This window comes from Gorilla gorilla, chromosome 7 (genome assembly GCF_029281585.2).
Source record: "Gorilla gorilla gorilla isolate KB3781 chromosome 7, NHGRI_mGorGor1-v2.1_pri, whole genome shotgun sequence".
NCBI lineage: Eukaryota > Metazoa > Chordata > Mammalia > Primates > Hominidae > Gorilla > Gorilla gorilla.
This window is the reverse complement of record NC_073231.2, coordinates 135674745-135695239: the sequence shown is the minus strand read 5'-3', so window position 1 is coordinate 135695239 and position 20495 is coordinate 135674745. Positions and strand designations below refer to the sequence as shown.

Genomic DNA, 20495 nt, shown 5'->3' with positions numbered 1-20495 from the left:
TATTAATATTTGCACAGTATTAAGATTTATATGTATCATATATGCCTTGATATTTGTTTTTATATAGAAAATGTAGTTCTAGGTATATCAAGGAGGGAGGCTCTTAATGTAACCATTGTGCTTTCTTCTGATCAAACTATTTTGTGATAGTAAGCATGGTGTAGGATGACATAGAGGAATCCTCAGGTGTTTGAGTTCTGGTGCTGTTAGACATGGTTTTCTTAAGAGTACTGTACTTGAGATTTAGTGTCAGTAGAGAGATACATATTATTGTAATTTTAATATTAAATACAAAAGGTAATGACCATGTTCAGCAAAACTAGCATTTCCATTAATCTACACACTTTGAGTTTATTTTTGCTCTTTTACAAAGGAAAAGGATGCATAGATAACCTAATTTAAGTGAAAATCTGCATTTTACAAATAAAGATGCTCAAATAACTTAATAATTTAAATAATTGGAAATGCAACCCAAGCCTATCTCATTTCAGAACCAGTTCTCTAAACCATTTTACTATATTTGCTTTTTATTATTAGGGAGTATACATTTTTTTCATAATTTATTGTTTTGCCTCCCTGTTACAAATTATCATTTATTTTTTTCTGTTGTCTTCATGTGATTTATATACACTCCCATGTACTATTTTAAGACATTTTGGTATCCCTTATCTTTAATTTTTACATGATTGATTCATCTTTCCATTTTAAATTTTTTATAGTGCTTTATATTTTAGCATATTATTCCTCCAAAGATAAGTAAGATTCTTTGTTCTATTTTCTGAGATTTAGTTTTGAGAAATTAAACTCGAATCCATGTGTAATGTATAGTTTGAGAAGGGTCTGTCTTAGTTTTCCATGGAGTTATTTCAACACCATTTACTTACTTATTTATTTTTTGAACAGAGTCTTACTCTGTCACCTAGGCTGGAGTGTAATGGCGTGATTTCAGCTCAGTGCAATCTCTACCTCCCAGGTTCAGGCAATTCTTGTGCCTCAGCTTCCCGAGTAGCTGAGATTACAGGCATGCACCACCATGCCTGGTTGATTTTTGTATTTTTAGTAGAGACGGGGTTTTGCCATGTTGGCCAGGGTGGTCTCAAACTCCTGACCTTAGGTGATCCACCCACCTTGGCCTCTCAAAGTGCTGGGCTTACAGGCGTGAGCCACTGCACCAGGCCATCAAAGGTACCATCATTTGAAATACTACAGAGCTGTAAACATGGTTGACAGAATGGTCTGAAGTAATAACTTATGTCTTGCTGGAGGCCAGCAAATTTTTTTTTCATATATATATAGTTTTTAAAATTATACTTTAAGTTCTAGGGTACATGTGCACAATGTGCAGGTTTGTTACATACATATACATGTGCCATGTTGGTGTGCTGCACCCATTAACTCATCATTTACATTAAGTATATCTCCTAATGCTATCCCCCCCTCCCCCCACCCCATAACAGGCACCGGTGTATGATGTTCCCCTTCCTGTGTCCAAGTGTTGTCATTGTTCAATTCCCACCTATGAGTGAGAACATGCAGTGTTTGGTTTTTTGTTCCTGCAATAGGTTGCTGAGAATGATGGTTTCCAGTTTCATCCATGTCCCTACAAAGGACATAAACTCATCATTTTTTATGGCTGCATAGTATTCCATGTTGTATATGTACCACATTTTCTTAATCCAGTCTATCATTGTTGGACATTTGGGTTGGTTCCAAGTCTTTGCTATTGTGAATAGTGCCACAATAAACATACGTGTGCATGTGTCTTTATAGCAGCATGATTTGTAATCCTTTGGGTATATACCCAGTAATGGGATGGCTGGGTCAAATGGTATTTCTAGGTCTGGATCCCTGAGGAATTGCCACACTGTCTTCCACAATGGTTGAACTAGTTTACAGTCCCACCAACAGTGTAAAAGTGTTCCTATTTCTCCACATCCTCTCCAGCACCTATTGTTTCCTGACTTTTTAATGATCACCATTCTAACTGGTGTGAGATGGTATCTCATTGTGGTTTTGATTTGCATTTCTCTTATGGCCAGTGATGATGAGCATTTTTTCATGTCTCTTGGCTGCATAAATGTCTTCTTTTGAAAGTGTCTGTTCGTATCCTTCGCCCACTTGTTGATGGGGTTGTTTGTTTTTTTCTTGTAAATTTGTTTGAATTCTTTGTAGATTCTGGATATTAGCCCTTTGTCAGATGAGTAGATTGCAAAAATTTTCTCCCATTCTGTAGGTTGCCTGTTCACTCTGATGGTAGTTTCTTTTGCTGTGCAGAAGCTCTTTAGTTTAATTAGATCTCATTTGTCAATTTTGGCTTTTGTTGCCATTGCTTTTGGTGTTTTAGACATGAAGTCCTTGCCCATGCCTATGTCCTGAATGGTATTGCCTAGGTTTTCTTCCAGGGTTTTTATGGTTTTAGGTCTAACATGTAAGTCTTTAATCCATCTTGAATTAATTTTTGTATAAGGTGTAAGGAAGGAATCCAGTTTCAGCTTTCTGCATATGGCTAGCCAGTTTTCCCAGCACCATTTGTTGAATAGGGAATCCTTTCCCCATTTCTTGTTTTTGTCAGGTTTGTGAAAGATCAGATAGTTGTAGATGTGTGGTATTATTTCTGAGGGCTCTGTTCTGTTCCATTGGTCTATATCTCTGTTTTGGTACCAGTAGCATGCTGTTTTGGTTACTGTAGCCTTGTAGTATAGTTTGAAGTCAGGTAGTGTGATGCCTCCAGCTTTGTTCTTTTGGCTTAGGATTGACTTGGCAGTGCAGGCTCTTTTTTGGTTCCATATGAACTTTAAGGTAGTTTTTTCCAATTCTGTGAAGAAAGTCATTGGTAGCTTGATGGGGATGGCATTGAATCTATAAATTACCTTGGGCAGTATGGCCATTTTCACGATATTGATTTTTCCCCTATCCATGAGCATGGAATGTTCTTCCATTTGTTTGTATGGAGGCAAGTAAATTTTAACACTTAACTTGAGGAATCTCTAGGTTTGTAGATTTTAGGTGCCTGGATTATCCAATTTAAATAGTAATTAATATTTACTATTTATGACCTGATATTTGATTTCTAAGGGTGAATACAGTTACAAGTGTTTTATTGTGTCTTGATTTATTAAGAATAAATAATTGAATTTTCCCCCATGATTTTATGCAAAGTGGCACTGTTTTTTCTGCTGTGGTTTATAAAAGTGGTCAGTCAAGCCACTTGTTTTGTTTATTTCTGGGAGCCTGCAGTGGGCCTTAGTGAAGGAAATTTTATCTTTGGCAGAAAACGCAAAAAAAAGTGTTTATTCATTTCACTTCTAGTAATATTGATCCAAGGCAAGCTTTTGAGAAAAGCTAGAACTAATTAGGCTTTGAACGTGACTGCCATTTGTGAACTGACTCATAGAGAAAAGTGAAAGATTGTAATCCCAGCACTTTGGGAGTCCAAGGTGGGCAGATCACGACATCGGGAGATGGAGACCATCCTGGCTAACATGGTGAAACCCTGTCTCTACTAAAAATACAAAAAATTAGCTGGGAATGGTGGCAGGCGCCTGTAGTCCTAGCCGCTCGGGAGGCTGAGACAGGAAAATCGCGTGAACCTGGGAGGCAGAGCTTGCAGTGAGCTGAGGTAGCGCCACTGCACTCCAGCCTGGGTGACAGAGTGAGACTCCGTCTCAAAATCAATCAATCAATCAATCAATCAATCCAGCCTGGGCGACAGAGTGAGACTCTGTCTCAAATAAATAAATTAATTAATTAAATTAAATAATAAATTGTAGACAACGTGAGGTTCTGGAGCAGAAGTTGCAAACTGGTGGTTCATCCACGTATAGCCCTTAGACTGTTTCATTTGGCCTATTGAGTGTCTGACTTATTTCATTAGTTGCTAATGTCTAAAATCTGTTTTACATGGATATTGAGCTCTGTATCACCTGTATTTTTAGCATGGCATGTTGATAGCAGTGGCACCATTTAGATAAACACACACATGTTTATTTGCCTGGTTAACACTTACCTAAGGTGGCCTCAGCCAGCCAACTCCATGTGCATTTTTGCAACCTCTGTTCTAGTCTCTTCAATATGAAGTAGCAGTAGATCTGATAATGCTTAGGCAACAGAATCTTCTGCCTTGAGTTAGTAGGAGATAGTAGGCACAAGGATTTTAGGTAGTGAGAGTTTGGGTGGAATATGGGATGTGCAAGAAAGTGTAGTCGAAATTAAGAAGGAGCATGCAGTGAGGTAGGATGAAAAGGGATTATGGTATCGTGGAAATCAAGTGTCTTGACCTAGTTTCACTCCAAAAGCAGAAACTGAGATGGGTGCTTTCTTACAGGTAATTCATTTGCACACCTGTTAGCAAGAAACAGAAGTTGAAGGACTGGAACAAGTGAACTAGGAAAGAGGGAACACCAATCCAAGGGTGCGTTATTGAGCTGCTCACTTTTGTGAGCAACTGGGGCTTGATCCTGAGGAAGCCCTGTGAGAAAGCAATAAAGATATGCCTTTTGCTGGGAAGAAGGTGGTATTTATTTGCTAGATCCCATCTCTCGTTGGTCAAGGGTTGCCCATGGTGTTAACACCTTCAAATTTTCAGGTTTGTTTATATCTCTGGATAGCTGAAGAATTTCTGTAGATGTCTCATATTGCAAAGCCCCAGAGCAGAAGGTGAACCACAGATAGTACAATCAGAAGGAGGTACCTCAGCTAGAGTGAAAACATGAGGCTTTTTCCTGATAGAGTGATCCATACCTTCTTCTCCAAGGGGTTAATGTCTTTATTTGCTTCTTATAACCTTATTTGCAAAGTTATACTCATTCTGAAGATTCCGTTTTACCTAAAATTGTGTGTTTGAAATAGTAAAACCAAGCCCGGCATGGTGGCTGATGCCTGTAATCCCAGCACTATGGGAGGCCAAAGCAGGAAGCTCACTTGAGCACCAGGAATTGGAGACCAGCCTGAGCAAAATAGCGAGACCCTCTCTCCACAGAAATGAATGAATGAATGAGTGAAATAATAAAACCAATCCTAGAGAGGGCTTTGTGGTTCACTTGAATTTTGCCAAATGTGTCCCTGGCAAATAATAGGTTATGGTCACGGAATAAGGATTTTAATACCTTGAGTAAAACTGATTATTAATACATTGAAACTGAATGAACTTAAACTGTGATAAGAAATATAAATATGCCTCTTTTAATAGTTTTAGGCCCCTGCTGTAAGACTAAAGAGGAATAACTAACTTTCCTTTTCTTACCCTTTGCTTCATAAGCTATGATGAGAATTGTGTACTTGTCTTCGTACACTTTTTACTCTCTGAGTATGTTGACGGTGACAACTGGGTTGTCTTACCTATTGTTTCCAGGGCTTAATATGATGCCTTACTCTAAATAGGTCCTCCATAAATGGTGGTTGAGGTAATCCAAGGAAATAAATAAATATATGTGTGTATGTATAAAATGTGCACGTGCGTGATGGCATTTGTAAACTTTAAAGTTAACTGTAATAAAAACTTGTTTTAAAGTATAATAATGTTTTAGACTTTCTTCCTTTTTTTCTTTCTTTAAACAGATAGAAGGACAAGGACAGAATCACCAGCACTGGCTGAAGGTAAATATGTCTTTGGGGGAAATGATTATTCAAATATAAATGAAAAGTTATGATTTCAATAAAAACTAATATTAACTATATATAATTTAAGGGAAATGTTCTATACACAATATTGAGTTGCTAAAAATGTTGTTAGGAAATATTGATTGTTTAGTTTTTGGCTTAGAATAGGACCTGGTGGGGAAAATGTAAATTAATTAGAACTTTTTTTAACAGCTTTCTTTCAATAGGAGAGGTATGTGTTTTCCTTTGAATTAAGTCATTTTAGCTGTCACCAGTATAGTTGATCAAGAAAGTTCTAAGCCATAATTTTAGTAGTTTAAAGTATATGTATGTACATATATATTTTTTTTCATTGAAAACAGAAGGGAAGACACTTTACACATAATCTTAAGAATTCTCTCCGTTACTGGTTCTGGTCCTTTTTTAAAAAAAAATTTTTTTAGAAACAAAGAATCGTTACCATAAAAGGTAGTTACTGTTAAAGGGTCCTGAGTACTGAAACATTTGTAATCCTGCAATTGTTTTAATTATAACAAGTTATTAAGTATTCAAAATGTAATTTTTTTTACAGGCAGACTTTGTGTTCTTAAGTGAAAATGACTAGCTTAAAATCCCTTTCCCTGTTCTTCTTAGTTATAAACAGAGTATATTTTTTCAAAACTAGCTCATCAGGCCGGTCGTGGTGGCTCGCCTGAGCCTGGGATGTCCAGGCCGCAGTGAGCCAAGATTGCATCACGGCACTTTAACCTGGGCGACAGAACAAGACCCTGTCTCAAAAAACAAAAACAAGGGTGGGCGCAGTGGCTCATGCCTGTAATCTCAGCACTTTGAGAGGCTGAGGTGGGTGGATCACCTGAGGTCAGGAGTTCAAGACCAGCCTGGCCAACATGGTGAAACCCCATCTTTACTCAAAATACAAAAATCAGCCAGGCATGGTAGCACCTGCCTGTTATCCCAGCTACTCGGGAGGCTGAGGCATGAGAATCACTTGAACCTGGAAGGTTGCAGTGAGCAAAGATCTCACCACTGCACTCCAGCCTGGGCAACAGAGCTAGATACTCTGTCTCTCAAAAAAAAAAAGGTATCCTAATGATGTAGGCTAGAAGTTTGTGAAATAGCTTTGAAGAAGCTTCTGTTTGCTGGTCCGTAATAACAGAAACCCCATCTCTACTAGAAATACAAAAAATTAGCCAGGTGTGGTGGCGTGTGCCTGTAGTCCCAGGCTGTAGTCTCAAATTTTGTGGAGAAAGGGAGTAGAAAATAAGTGTTAAGCCTTGGCAAGTGCCTGCCTTCAAAGAACATGAAGTAAATATGTAAAAAACAAGTATCAGGGCTGGTTGCGTGGTGGCACACGCCTGTAATTCCAGCACTTTGGGTGGCCGAGGTGGGTGGATCACTTGAGGCCAGGAGTTCAAGACCAGCCTGGCCCACATGGCGAAATCCCATCTCTACTAAAAATACAAGCCGGGCATGGTTGTGCGCACCTGTAATCCCAGCTACCCAGGAGGCTGAAGCACGAGAACCGCTTGAGCCTGGGAGGTGGAGGTTGCCATGAGCTTAGATCGTGTCACTGCACTCCAGCCTAGGCAATAGAGCAGGACATTGTCTCAAAAAAACCGCCCTCCCAAAACCCAAATATCAGTATGAGACACCAAAATTTTAACACCATCATTGCCATAGGAAGGATACGAATAGTAGTGCTCTGATAATTGTGTTCTGAAAACAAGAAAAAGGTAGAGACTTGCAGAAAGTCACCAGCTGTTTTGCAGTTCCATCAGTAGTTTAAGCTGTACGGTGGTAAGTTTCAGCCTGATCTAGAAAGAGCCTAGAATGATGTCCCCGAATCCCAGTGTTTGCCCAGCAGCTGACACTGACTACAAATTGAATGTCAGGTCTGTTAAAGTTTGATTAACAGCAAAAACAGCATTAACAATCATTTCAAAGGGGACATAGCTGGGAACGTGACTTTCGTTTTTGTTTCCTTTGTTGTGGTGGTACTTAATTCTTTTGATGTCATCTGGCCCTGATGCCATGTTTTAAAGAGGTTCTCAAAAGCTGCACTGCCAGAGCCAGTGGATTAAGCCCCACATTTTTTTTTACTCATTTGCTGTTTTGTCCAAGTCACCAGGTTGCTCTAGTCTTTATTTCCCTTCTTTCATAAAATTAGGGAGTTGAGCTCATTCAAGTCATTTCACAAACCCCTTAGTCTGGGCTCAGATTTTCTATCCTTTGTCATCCCCTTTCTCCGTTTTCTTAGCGCCTTTAGACATGTGGTAGTGAAAGTCTTCAGAATCAAAATGGAGTTACTAATGTTAAGGAAACCCAGGGAAGCTGTGTACAGAGCCAGGGAAGGCTGTGAAGAGAGTGTTCTCACACTTGTATGCCTGATAATGAAAGAGATTACAAAGACCATATCCTTGCACAAAGGCCATCACCACCTTACACAAAATAGTACTTCTGCAAGGACATCTGCCCAGCAACTGCCTGTTCAGCCTCCAACTGGTGTCACCCTTGTTATTGATCTTTGTAGCTAAGGATATTTATTTCAAAACTATTATATAACCCTTGTTTTTCCTTTAAAAACCTTTGTCTTCCTTTACCTCCCTGAATATGTATGGCATAGTTTACTATGTTATGCATATTCCTATTGCAATGCTCTGTTCTGAAATAAACATCTTTTCTTTGTGATCCTCTCTCTGTTATGTAGGTTGACAGTAAAAATTCAAAGTGGTTTAGTGATTTGAACTTTGCTTTATATAAACATTTCCTTTTTATATGCTTTGTGAAACTAGAAGCTGTAATAATTAATGGCATACTTAGCTAAAAAAATTTATATGATATGCACATACTGCATTTAGTCCTAATAATGATCTCAACATTTCATTTACAATTAGCTTATTCCACAGTATTAAGAAAACATAGGTTTCGTCCTATTTTATATAAATCAGCCTTTAAAATAAAACAAACCAGCTTTTGCAAAATTATTTACAAAGATACCTGGCCTTGTCATTTGTCATTTGAAAATAGTTATGGGACCTGCTTTTTAAATTTACTGAGGGGGATCTCTTTCTGCTGTAAAATTTTACTTCTTTCTGAAGTAAAATTGTATTTTAAAAAATGATATAATGAAAGGCCAGGTGCAGTGGTTCATGCCTGTAAATCCCAGTACCTTGGAGGCTGAGGCGGGTAGATCACCTGAGGTGTCAGGAGTTCGAGATCAGCCTGGTCAACATGGCAAAACCCCGTCTCTACTAAAAATACAAAAATTAGCCGGACGTGGTGGCACATGCCTGTAATCCCAGCTACTTGGGAGGCTGAGGCACGAGAATCACTTGACTTGGGAGGCAGAGGTTGCAGTGAGCCGAGATCGTGCCACTGCACTCCCCAGCCTGGGCGACAGAGTGAGACTCCAAAAAAAAAAAAAGAAAGACAAAGTAAAACTGTATATATTCAGTTATAATTACCACCTCCTTGGCAACATCAGAATGTAAATGAATGACCTCTGCTGGACTCTTTTTAGCACTGTAAGAGATACTGATTTATTAATGTAGAAAATTATTCAAGTACGTATCTTTAAAATTCTATTACCAAGAGAAGAAAAATATGTTTTTGTATTCTGTTTGGTTATGATAAGCCTGGAGGAGATACATTTAAAAGAATGATTTTAATTTTAGTTCAGTTAAATTAAGTTCAAGAACCAGGAAAACATTTGTGCCTTTTGTAATTTCACTTGTATTAAATTCCGTTAGTGTACAAGGCTCAAACAGAAAGACCTGACAAACTGTTGAAAACTATTTAAGAACATTTCTTAACATCCGTCTTCTTTTCCTAATAAGCATACATTTTTCTTTTTTAAATTTATTTTACTTTTAGCTTCTGCATCCAACCATCCATAACATACTTACTGCTTTTCTTTAAAAAGTTTTTTCCAGTGAAATTTTTTTTCTAACTTAGAAGTTTTAGTACTAATTTCTTTTAGGAACACTTGAAATTTTTCTTAATTGTTTTTGGATGAATTGTATGTGCCACAATAAACGTTCATTTATTAACTTAACATTAGCACTAACGTCATGCAAAGCCCTCTGCAGGGTGCTTTGGAAACGGAAGTTAAGATCACAGGGAAAAAAGTTTCCACTGCCCTTGGTTCTTTAGCCTATAATGTTTAACAAGGTCTTTGTGATGAGTATTCCTTTTAAAAAAAAACAAACTTAAAAAAAATTTTTAGATGGGGGCCAGGCACAGTGGCTCACGCCTGTAATTCCAGCACCTTGGGAGGCCGAGGCGGGTGGATCACCTGGTCAGGAGCTCAAGACCAGCCTGGCCAACATGGCGAAACCCCATCTCTACTAAAAATACAAAAATCAGCCGGGCGTATTGGCAAATGCCTGTAATTGCAGCTACTTGGGAGGCTGAGGCAGGAGAATCACTTGAACCCAGGAGGCAGAGATTGCAGTGAGCCAAGATTGCTCCACTGCACTCCAGCCTGGGCGACAAGAGTGAAACTCTGTCTCAAAAAATAAAAATTTAGATGGAGTTTCGCTATGTTGCCCAGGCTGGTCTCGAACTCCTGGGCTCAAGCAATCCTCCTACCTCCACCTCCCAAACTGCTGGGATTATAGGCATTAGCCGCCCACCATGCCTCTCCCTACCTAGAAAATCACTTATAAACTCTATTCAGAAGCTAAATTCTTGGCTGGCATTACTAGATAGGAGATGTCTTGTTTGTACCTTTGCAAATGTGAACATACATAATCTGATGGGTAACTTTCTTTTGACCTCATTTGACTGTTGTTTTAAGATACTTCATATATTTAATGGTTTGTTAAGTAGCACAGGGATTGTGTTTAGTTTATTTCTAGGAGGCCAAAGAGAATTTAAACCAAGGAGGAGAAGTTAACAAATGGGTGAATTTCAGTTTAATACAAGGATTGTATGGTTTTCGAGGGTAGAATTCGTGTCTTAATTGTGCTTATTCAGTCATTGTCTTAAGTTTCTACAAATTTTTCTAAAAATTGACCAAAGTCTAAAATTTAAGTCATGTAGAGTATTTAAGCAGTGGTGAGATGGCTACTTGGTGTGGATATGTTGTAGAATAGATTCATACTAAGGTTAAATAGTCAAGGGTGAGTCTTCCATTTGACCGTGAACGGTCCCTTCCTGGTCTGAGATTCTCTTATTTATTGGTAATGGGATATAAAGCCATTCTGCCTGTTGTCTTTCACTCTTCACAGTGACTGTAGTGTTGAGAAGAGCCCCTAGTCAACCCCAGAAATTAAGGGATACTTAACTTCAGAGAATACCTTATCTTTTAACTCAAATTATGAGAGAAAGCAGAACAATTTTTAAGAATCTCTTATCCATTTCAGTCATAGTGAGGTGACTAGGAATGACACTTTACTTCTATATGCCAAATTCTGGCAGATTTCCTTTCAATTGTAGGCCTCCCGTTTCCCGCGCTTTCTCCTTTTCCTGTGAAATCTCCGAGGAGAAGAAAGAATGATGGACAGTTTATCCTTTCACTGCCACAAGGCCTGTTTACTTGGCAGTAGGTCCTTAAGTTCCTTGCTTTTTTGCTGCTGTTTGGTGACTGGAAGAGGCACCAGAGACTCTCACTCTGGGGAGGTGGGTGGCATGTTTATAAGTAATGGATGAGAATGTCTCTGTAGCCGTTAGTTATTCTCTGTGCAAAAACAGAAAACTAAAATTGCTACTTCTGAAGATGACTGTTGGTCATCAGGATTTTTAAGGATTTGAACTCTCATTGCGATAATGCATAAGAACATGGGAAACACCATTGAAGATTAGCTCAGAGGTGGTAAAGAGTATTGTGGGAAAATATCATTGCTGTCCAGGCCAGCTTTAATGTTTTAGCAGTAAACCTTTGCCTGTTAACCTTGTCCTTGATTTTCTTGATGTTTATAGATCTTGTATTTGAATTATCTCTTCATAGGTAAGACTAAGGGATTATTCCATAAACTTAGTCCCTAATTTATTAAGTTGCACTTTGTTTCATTTGACCTAAACCTACTCTTTTTATGGGATGCCCTTAGTTTAGGTATTCTCTTTTTGGATAAATAAGCTGCTTTTTACTTGAATTGTTCATTCATTAATTTGACAAATATTTATTGAGTACTGGCTGTGTGACAGAATGTCTGTTAGGCTGGAGTTTCAAAAATGAAACATGTAGACTTCCTTAGATGTTTGGAAGAGCTTTCCTATAAAACTCACTGAGTAATTGACACATTGTATTGTTTATAAATGGTTCTAAATAATAGAAAAATATGTGTATAAAAATAGGCTTGACAGCAAAACCAGACAGGAACAGAGAAAAAAATTACAGGTCAGTCTTAAAAAATAATCCAAGGTGAAATGTTAGCAAAACCAAATCTAGGAATATATATTTTTAAATGATCAAATAAACCAGGCGCAGTGGCTCACGCCTGTAATTGTAGCACCTTGGGAGGCTGAGGTAGGAGGTTTCCTTGAGCCTAGGAGTTCAAGACCAGCCTGGGCAACAGAGCAAGACCCTGTTTCAAATTTATTCATTCACCCTCATTCATTTATTCATAAATACATAAATAAATAACCAACCAAGCAGACTTGATCTCAGGAATGCAAGAATGGTTTAGCAACAGAAAATGAATTTATGTAATCTGTCATATTCATAGATTTAATGACAAAATGATTGAAATTATAGAGATGGCAATTATATATTTAATGCAGAATCAAATCAAAATCCCATCAGAACTTTTTTGTAGAATTTGACAATCACATGAGTGAATAAAAGGGCAAGAATAAGGCAATTTTGAAGAATTATTATTTAAACAGTAAGCACAGACCATGAAGAAAAGATGAAAAACTGGACTGTTAAGACAAACAACACCATAAACAAAGTTAAGATATGTTAGAGCCTAGAAGAAAGTATCTGCCTTGTATATAAGCATTAAAAGGTTGGTATCCAGAATTTCTAAAGCTGCCAGGTATGATGGCTCATGCCTGTAATCCCAGCACTTTAGGAGGCCAGGGTGGGGGAGGATTGCTTAAGGCCATGAATTTGAGACCAGTCTGGGCAACACGATGAGATCCTGTCTCTACAAAAAAAAACAAACAACAACAATATTCCCCCTGCCCCTACCCGCCCCCCCCCGCCGACACACACTAGCATGATGACACGGGCATGTAGTCCCAGCTACTCAGGAGGCAGAGGTGGGAGGATCGATTGAGCCAGGGTGGTTGAGGTCTCAGTGAGCCATGAGCACACCACCACACTCCAGCCTGGGCAAAAGAGCAAGACCCTGTCTCAAAAAAATAATTAAAAAAAATATATATATATATATTTCTAACACTCAGTTTGAAAAAAGAGTGGTATGACAGTTGAAGTTAAGTTAGGAAAACTTACCACTCTGGATATTTCAAACAATTTAATATAGAAGATTGGTTACAAAGATACTAGAAAAGCTGGAAGAGCAAAAGGAACAAGGGAGAGAACAGAGTAGCAAAAATAAAATAAGAAATTGTGATGCTGCTTTTACCAGAGACAAGCTGCTGCCACCACTAGGCTGGAACCTACAGGCTGCACCTGTCCCTAATTAGGGTATTGGATACTATTCACACTGCTCCTACAACAACTGCTAGCCTGTTCTAATCAGTAACTTCTCTCTTCCTCCTGTCTTCTCACCCTCCAGTTCCTCCTAACAGGAACCCAGCTGGCAAAGATGTCTGGGAAATGTCATTTGCATTCTCAGCCCCAGCAGTGCAGAAAGGTAGGAGTGGGGCTGCGAAACAACAGAAAAATAAGGACCATAGGTGACAAAGGAAATGCATATACACTTCACAGATGGCCCATAAACATATAATACAAAGAGGTGCACATTTTTACTGTTAAGAAAATACAAATTTAAACATCAGTGAGACATTTCAGACTCTAAAAATTAAACTTGAGGTTTTGGAGGACAGGAAATAGGAAATCTTTGTACCTGTGGAACAGAACTGATGGAAGCACTTCGGAGAGCAATTTAGCACCATGTGGTAAAGTTACAGTTGCCTTTTCATTTTCAGACAGCTGTCCTATAGGACTCTTGTACATGAGCTTAAGTATATGTAGTGTGTGTATGGAGGTGTAAAGCATAACTGTTAATATTTAAAAGTGGAAAACAATCTCATTGTCAATCAGTAGAGGAATGAATAAACTGGTTTCTTTGAATAATCCAATAGTATGTAATAGCTAAAATGAACATATTAATAATTTTTAAAAACTATTGAGTGAGAAAATCCAGTTTTCAAAGAATATGCGCAGTATATCATGTATGCAAATTGAAAAGCAGAACAATACTGTATTGTTTATGATGAATATATACCTTTGGAGTAAAAAATCTTAAAATATGTTTGGCAAGGAAACCATGCTGGAAAAAAAAAAAAAGGCCTAGTGTGATGGCTCATGCCTATAATCTCAGCACTTGAAGTCTGAGGTGGAAGGATCGGTTGAGGCCAGGAGTTCAAGTCCAGCCTGGACAATATAGCGAGAACCCATCTCTATCTAATAATTTTTTTAAAAAGATACTAATTATCTTCAGTGAGAGAGGAGGGGAGGAAAGTTGATTGAAAGAGGTTGGGAGGTCAACTGCACACACAAAAAAGTAGCCCATCTGAAGCAACTATGGCTAAATTGTTATAGTTTTAATCTGGGTGACAGACTGTGAATAGTATTTTTTTTTATACTTTATGTTGGAATTACTTCCTAATTTAAATAAATAGCAAACAAGAAAGAATTAAGAATCAGCCCTTCTGGGAAGCTTTTATTTACTTTACCAAGACTGGGTTAGGTATTCTTTTTTCTGTGTGTTCAGAATGCCCTTTGCTTTTTTCTTTATGAAAGCATACCCACACTTGCTTGTCTGGTCTCTTCCACTTGTCTGTGAATTCCTCAGCACCAGATATTCAGTATTCATCATAGCCATTGGCAGGCAGGTGCTAAGTAAATGTTGTTTGATTTAAAACGACTACCACCACTGATACTGTAAAAGCTAAATATATAGAAGTATCTGAGGCTTATATAATGATACATTTTTAAAAAACTGATCATCCATGCATTGTAGCACATGTATTAGAAAGAGGTAGGTACCTGAATTCCATTCTAAGCTTTTTTGTTGGGCATCTTTCAGTGAGACATACGTGTTCTCTGAGCATCAATGGCTTTACATTTTTAAACATTTAAAATTACTGATTCATACAAGAGTGTGCATACTTCATTTGTAAATTGTGAAGCCTAAAAATAAAACTCCCACGAATCCACCGCTAATTGAGGAACTAGAATAATTCTCAGGTCTTTAAAGTTGCCCAATCCTATGATTGTCTCCCCCTGTATAAATAACCAGTATCTTTAATATGATTTTTGATTTAATGGTATTATATTGTGTACAGTTTTCCGATAGCATTATAGTTCTCTTATTCATCTTTATCGTATGTAGCTGGAGTTAATTTGTTTGCACAGTATTATAGTTCATTATGTGAATATTGCACATGAACTTCAGAAGGAATGTCAGACTAATTTTCCAAACTTGTCATAGTAGTTTACACTTCCACCCAATTGTGCCCATTGCTGTTGCGTTTTACATCAGCCTAGTGTAATTTTGAAATACATAATGAAATGAAACTTTTCTAAAATAAAATATTTCCAGAAGTAATCATTGAAACTATTGGCATATATTTATTTTACAGCATGATATATAAAGAAAGCCATAGTTAAAAGCAGAATACTACTCCACAAAAAAAAAAAAGTCTGACAATTTTGGTAATTAAATGTGACAGTGGACTTGTGTGACCAGGCTTTTCTTTTGAGTTGTTGACATGAAATAAAATTCATTTTGCATTCATAGATTTTAAAATAATGTTTGCAAAATGAATTCAGAATACTATATTTGTCTAATGATAATGTATTTTCAAGAGAAACTTTCACAGTAAGTCCTTATAAAATAGGTCATTTTGAGTTGTTTTGCATATTTCCATCATATTCCATTCCAGAAACTTCTGTATTACTTGCCTTGAGCCTTTGTACTAGCCCTTCTCATACTCTGTCTGTACTTGATGCAAACCATTGTAGCAGGATGTGTTTCTGTGCTTTCATGGTCTAGATATGTGGCTCTGACAGTAATTTGCATTGGTGGTTAAACTCTTCCTTTTCCTACCTCCTGTAATACAGGTTTTTTTTAACATTTAATGGCTGGAATCATGGAAGAGTGCCAGTAATCTTTGAATCAGATTCAAAGATACCATGACAATCTGATCTAATACTATTTTATTGTGTTTCACTTCCACGTAAGGAACAGTATTGGTCTCCTAATTTATTATATCCATTGCACATGGCCCAACAGAAATAGGTGAAATAAGATTTTTCATTCTATAATATGAAGTCTAAGTGTATCCATCCACTAGATGTCAGCATTAGGCAAGATGGAGTGGAATGGATGTAGAATAATAGCCAGAAGCTCAGTAAGAGATTTAGTCTAACAAGTAAACTGACTTGTATAAAGGCACGCATTTTATGATAGTCAGGACTAGAAATCAAGTCTCCCAATTTTTATTCCATTGTTATATCACATTTCTTTAAGTCAAGTGAGTTAACTGCATGTAATTTAGTAGCTAAAATTAAAATATATGGATCTTAACATTTGCTAGGGCTTCATGGGGAGATTTTAGTACTACTATGTTGATATTAACACTGGCATCCAGGAATACCTGAATCCTGTTGTACTAATCTCTCTGTGTCTTCCTTTACATTTCACAAAAGATGGAGAATCAAAGCATCACTTTATTAATAGCTAAACTAGTACTTGATAGCAGTGAGTTAGATAGTGTTAGTAAGGTTAAGGATTAAGCTGTTCTCTAGAACTTCCCTGATATCAGTCAAATTCCAACCAGGAAAGCAGAAATCATTTTAAAACGAGGGATTTTAATATATGTATTTAGTTCACAAGTGTTGGAAACCTGAGCCAAAAGAGATTGCTGAGGTAACTTAGATATTAATAGAAACCACAAGAAGCAGCAATTACTTTTAGGGCTGAGGGAACAAAAGAGAAGAGATGGATTTGGGAGAATTTAGGAGCCTGAAGGAAGAACCCCATAGGCCTGGAGTCTCAGACCTTTGAAGGGGGCCAGATAATGCACTGCTGCTGGGAGTTCCACAAGAAGCTAGAGCTTGGAGCCCTAGCTGTCTTACTGCTGGAAGAAATTATGACAGGACTTGAAAGATCCCTTTGTTTTTCTTCTTCCCACCTTTTCATTTCCTTTTGGTGACATTGCTTGCTTTCTCTTCTCTTCTCTTTTCTTCTTTTATTTTTTCTTTTTCTTTTTAAATTTTATCTTTTTTGGGGCATTCTCACTCTGTTGCAGAGTGTAGAGTGCAGTGGTGCAATCTTGACTCACTGCAACCTCCACCTCCCGTGTTCAAAAAATTCTCATGCCACAGCCTCCTGAGTAGTTGGGACTACAGGTACGTGCCACCACGCCTGGCTAATTTTTGTATTTTTAGTAGAGGCGGAGTTTTGCCATGTTGGCCAGGCTGGTCTCAAACTCCTGACCTCAAGTAATCTCCCCACCTTGGCCTCCCAAAGTGCTGGGATTACAGGTGTGAGCCACCGCGCCTGGCCTGCTTTCAAGTGATGGTACAGTTTCTTAGAAGCCGTTCAATAAGCAGACTTCGGGCAATATTTGATGAGGGTGGTGCCTTGAATATTTTCAGAAGGGTTACTGAGATTATTGATATGATTTATGTCTAAAAAACAGTGTATATTCCTTAATTTAAAAATTCTTTATTGATAAAAATGCTGACAGTTATCTGAGCCTTTTCATTCAGCAGGTCTTAACCTTTTTGCTAGTGGAGGGTCTTGCCTGGATGTTAATGGCTTCAGACTGATCAAGGTAGTAGTTGCTGAAGGTTGGGTGGCTGTGCAATTTCTTAAAATAAGACAAAAATGAAGTTTGCCACATCAGTTGACACTTCCATGAAAGATTTCTCTGTAGCATATGATACTGTTGGGTAACATTTCACCCACAGTACAACTTTCAAAATTGGAGGCAGTACTTTCAGACCTTGCCAGTGCTTATCAGCAATGTTCATGTGATACTCATTTTAACAGTCTAAACAACATCTTCACTAGAGTAGATTTCATCTCAAGAAACCATTTTCGGCTGGGAGTAATGGCTCGTGCCTGTAATCCTAGCACTCTGGGAGTCCGAGGTGGGTGGATTGCCTGAGCTCAGGAGCTTGAGACCAGCCTGGGCGTTATGGTGAAACCCTATCTCTACTAAAATACAAAAAATCAGCTGGCTGTGATGGCTTGCGCCTGTAGTCTCAGCTACTCAGTAGGTTGAGGCACGAGAATTGCTTGAACCCGAGAGCTGAGGTTGCAGAAAGCCAAGGTGACAAGGTGGAAACTCTGTCTCAAAAGAAAAAAAAAAAGGAAAGAAACCATTTTCTTTGCTTATCCGTAAGAAGCAACTCCTCATCCACTCAAGTTTTTATCATAAGGTTGCAGCTATTCAGTCACATCTTAAAGGCCCTTCTAAGATGAACTTCTACTCTAGTTCTCTTGGTATTTCCACCACATCTGCCATTTCTCCACTGAAGTCTTGAACCCCCCCCTCACAGTCATCTGTGAGAGTTAGAATCAACTTCTTTCAAACTCCTATTGATGTTTGACCCCTTCCCATGAATCACAAAGGTTCTTAATGGTATCCAGAATGGTGAATCCTTTCCAGAAGGCTTTCAATTTACTTTCTCAGATCCATCAGAAGAATCCATATCTATGACAGGTTTAGCTTTAAGAAATGTATTTCTTACATAATAAGACTTAAGAGCCAGAATTACTTTGTGATCCATGAGCTGCAGAGTGGATATTGTGTTAGCAGCATGAAAACAACGTTAATCTCCTTACACATTTCCATTAGAGTGCTTGATTGACTAGGTGCATTGTCAGTGAGCAGTAATTTATTGAAACGAATATTTTTTTTCTGAGGAATAGGGCTCAATAGTGGGCTTAGAATATTGAGTACACCATGCTGTAAACAGATGTGCTGTCATCTAGGCTCTGTTGTACCATTTAGAGAGCACAGGCAGAGTGGATGTAGTATAATTCTTAAGGGTCCTAGGATTTTATTTTTATTTTTATTTTGAGACAAAGTCTAGCTGTGTTGCCCATGGAGTGCAGTGGTGCGATCTTGGCTCACTGCAACCTCTGCCTCCTAGTTCAAGCAGTTCTCCTGCCTCAGCCTCCTGAGTAGCTGGGATTACAGGCGCCTGCCACCCTGCCCAGCTAATTTTTGTATTTTTAGTAGAGATGGGGTTTCACCATGTTGGCCAGGCTGCTCTCAAACTCCTGACTTCAGGTGATCCGCCCACCTCGGCCTCCCAAAGTGCTGGGATTACAGGCATGAACCACTGTGCCTGGCCTCTCTATTTTTAATCATGTATTTTTTCAGCAAATACTTATGAATACCAACTACATCCCAGGCATTGTTCTAAGTGCTCAGGATAGAGTAGTGTACAAAACAAAACCCCTGCCTACTCAGAGGAAGACAGAGTAAATAGATAAGAGTAACAGGAATGTGTGTTAGATGGTACGAACCATCAATTTGGGAAGGGGATAGAGAGGAGGATGGAAAGGGCATTTATAGGTGGGTAGGTAGCTCAAGGATTCTCTTGAAGAGGTGAGGCCTTACTGAGCAGCAGAAACTGCAAGCAGGCTTTTGTGGTTAGATGCGCATGTGTGCAGTGGAGAGTAAAGAAAGATGAGGCCAGAGTGTGTCGGGGCAGATTGTGTAAGATTTTGTGGGACCTCTGTTTTAGTCTGTTCTCACATTGCTGTGAAGAACTACCTGAGACTGGTTAATTTCTAAAGAAAAGAGGTTTGATTGGCTCATGGTTCTGCAAGCTGTACAGGAAGCATGGCTGGGAAGGTCTCAGGAAACCTTGAATGGCAGAAGGCGAAGAGGAAGGTGGCACATCTTACATGGCCAGAGCAGGAGGAAGAGAGATGGGGAGGTGCCCCACCCTTTAAAAGAACCAGATCTCATGAGAACTCACTATCACAACAGCAGCCCAAGGGGGAAGTCCACTCCCATGATCCAGTCTCCTCCCAGCAGGCTCCTTCTCCAACACTAGGGATTACAACTCGACATGAAATTTGGGCAGGGACACAAATTCAAACCATATCATTCTGTTCCTGGCCCCTCCCAAATCTCATGACCTTCTCACATTGCAAAATATAATCAGCCCTTCTCAGCAGTCCCCTAAGTCTTAACTCATTTCAGCATTAACTCAGAAGTCCACAGTCCAAAGTCTCACCTGAGACGAGACAAGTCCCTTCCACCTATGAGTCTTTAAAATCAAAATGAAGTTAGTTACTTCCAAGATACAATGAGGGTACAGGCATTGTTTAAATATTCCCCTTCCAAAAGGGCAGAATAGGCCAAAACAAAGGGGCTTTAAGCCTCATACACATCTGAAACCTAGCAGGGCAGTTGTTCAATCTTAAAGCTCCAAAATAATCTCCTTTGACTCCGTGTCTCATATCCAGCCCATCTGATGTAAGGGGTGGGCTCCTAAGGCCTTGTGCAGCTCTGCCCCTCTTGCTCTGCAGGGCTTACCTCCCATGGCTGCTCTCAAGGGCTGGCATTGAGTGTCTGTGGCTTTTCCAGGTGCATGGTGCAAGCTGTTGGTGGATCTGCCATTCCAGGGTCTGGAGCATGGTGGCCCCCTTCTCGCAGCTATGCTAGGCAGTGCCTCAGTGAGGACTCCAACCCTACATTTCCTCAGTGCACTGTCCTAGTAGAGGTTCTCCATGAGGGCTCTGCCCCTGCAGTGTACCTTCTGCCTGAACATCCAGGCATGTCCATACATC

General features: G+C 38.9%; 1 protein-coding gene across 14 annotated transcripts in view; it reads left to right on the top strand.

The window, feature by feature from the left end:
- CYRIB (CYFIP related Rac1 interactor B) overlaps window positions 1–20495 on the top strand; it is a 175266-nt gene that overhangs the window by 108991 nt on the left and 45780 nt on the right. For 8 of the 14 annotated variants that reach the window (XM_031013746.3, XM_031013737.3, XM_031013742.3 and 5 more), the window contains one exon: window positions 5557–5595. The gene's annotated coding sequence lies outside the window, so the exon portion shown is untranslated. Of the gene's footprint in view, window positions 1–4324; window positions 4412–5556; window positions 5596–20495 lie in introns of all 14 variants that reach the window. The other 6 variants (XM_031013744.3, XM_031013736.3, XM_031013740.3 and 3 more) reach the window with 1 other exon arrangement.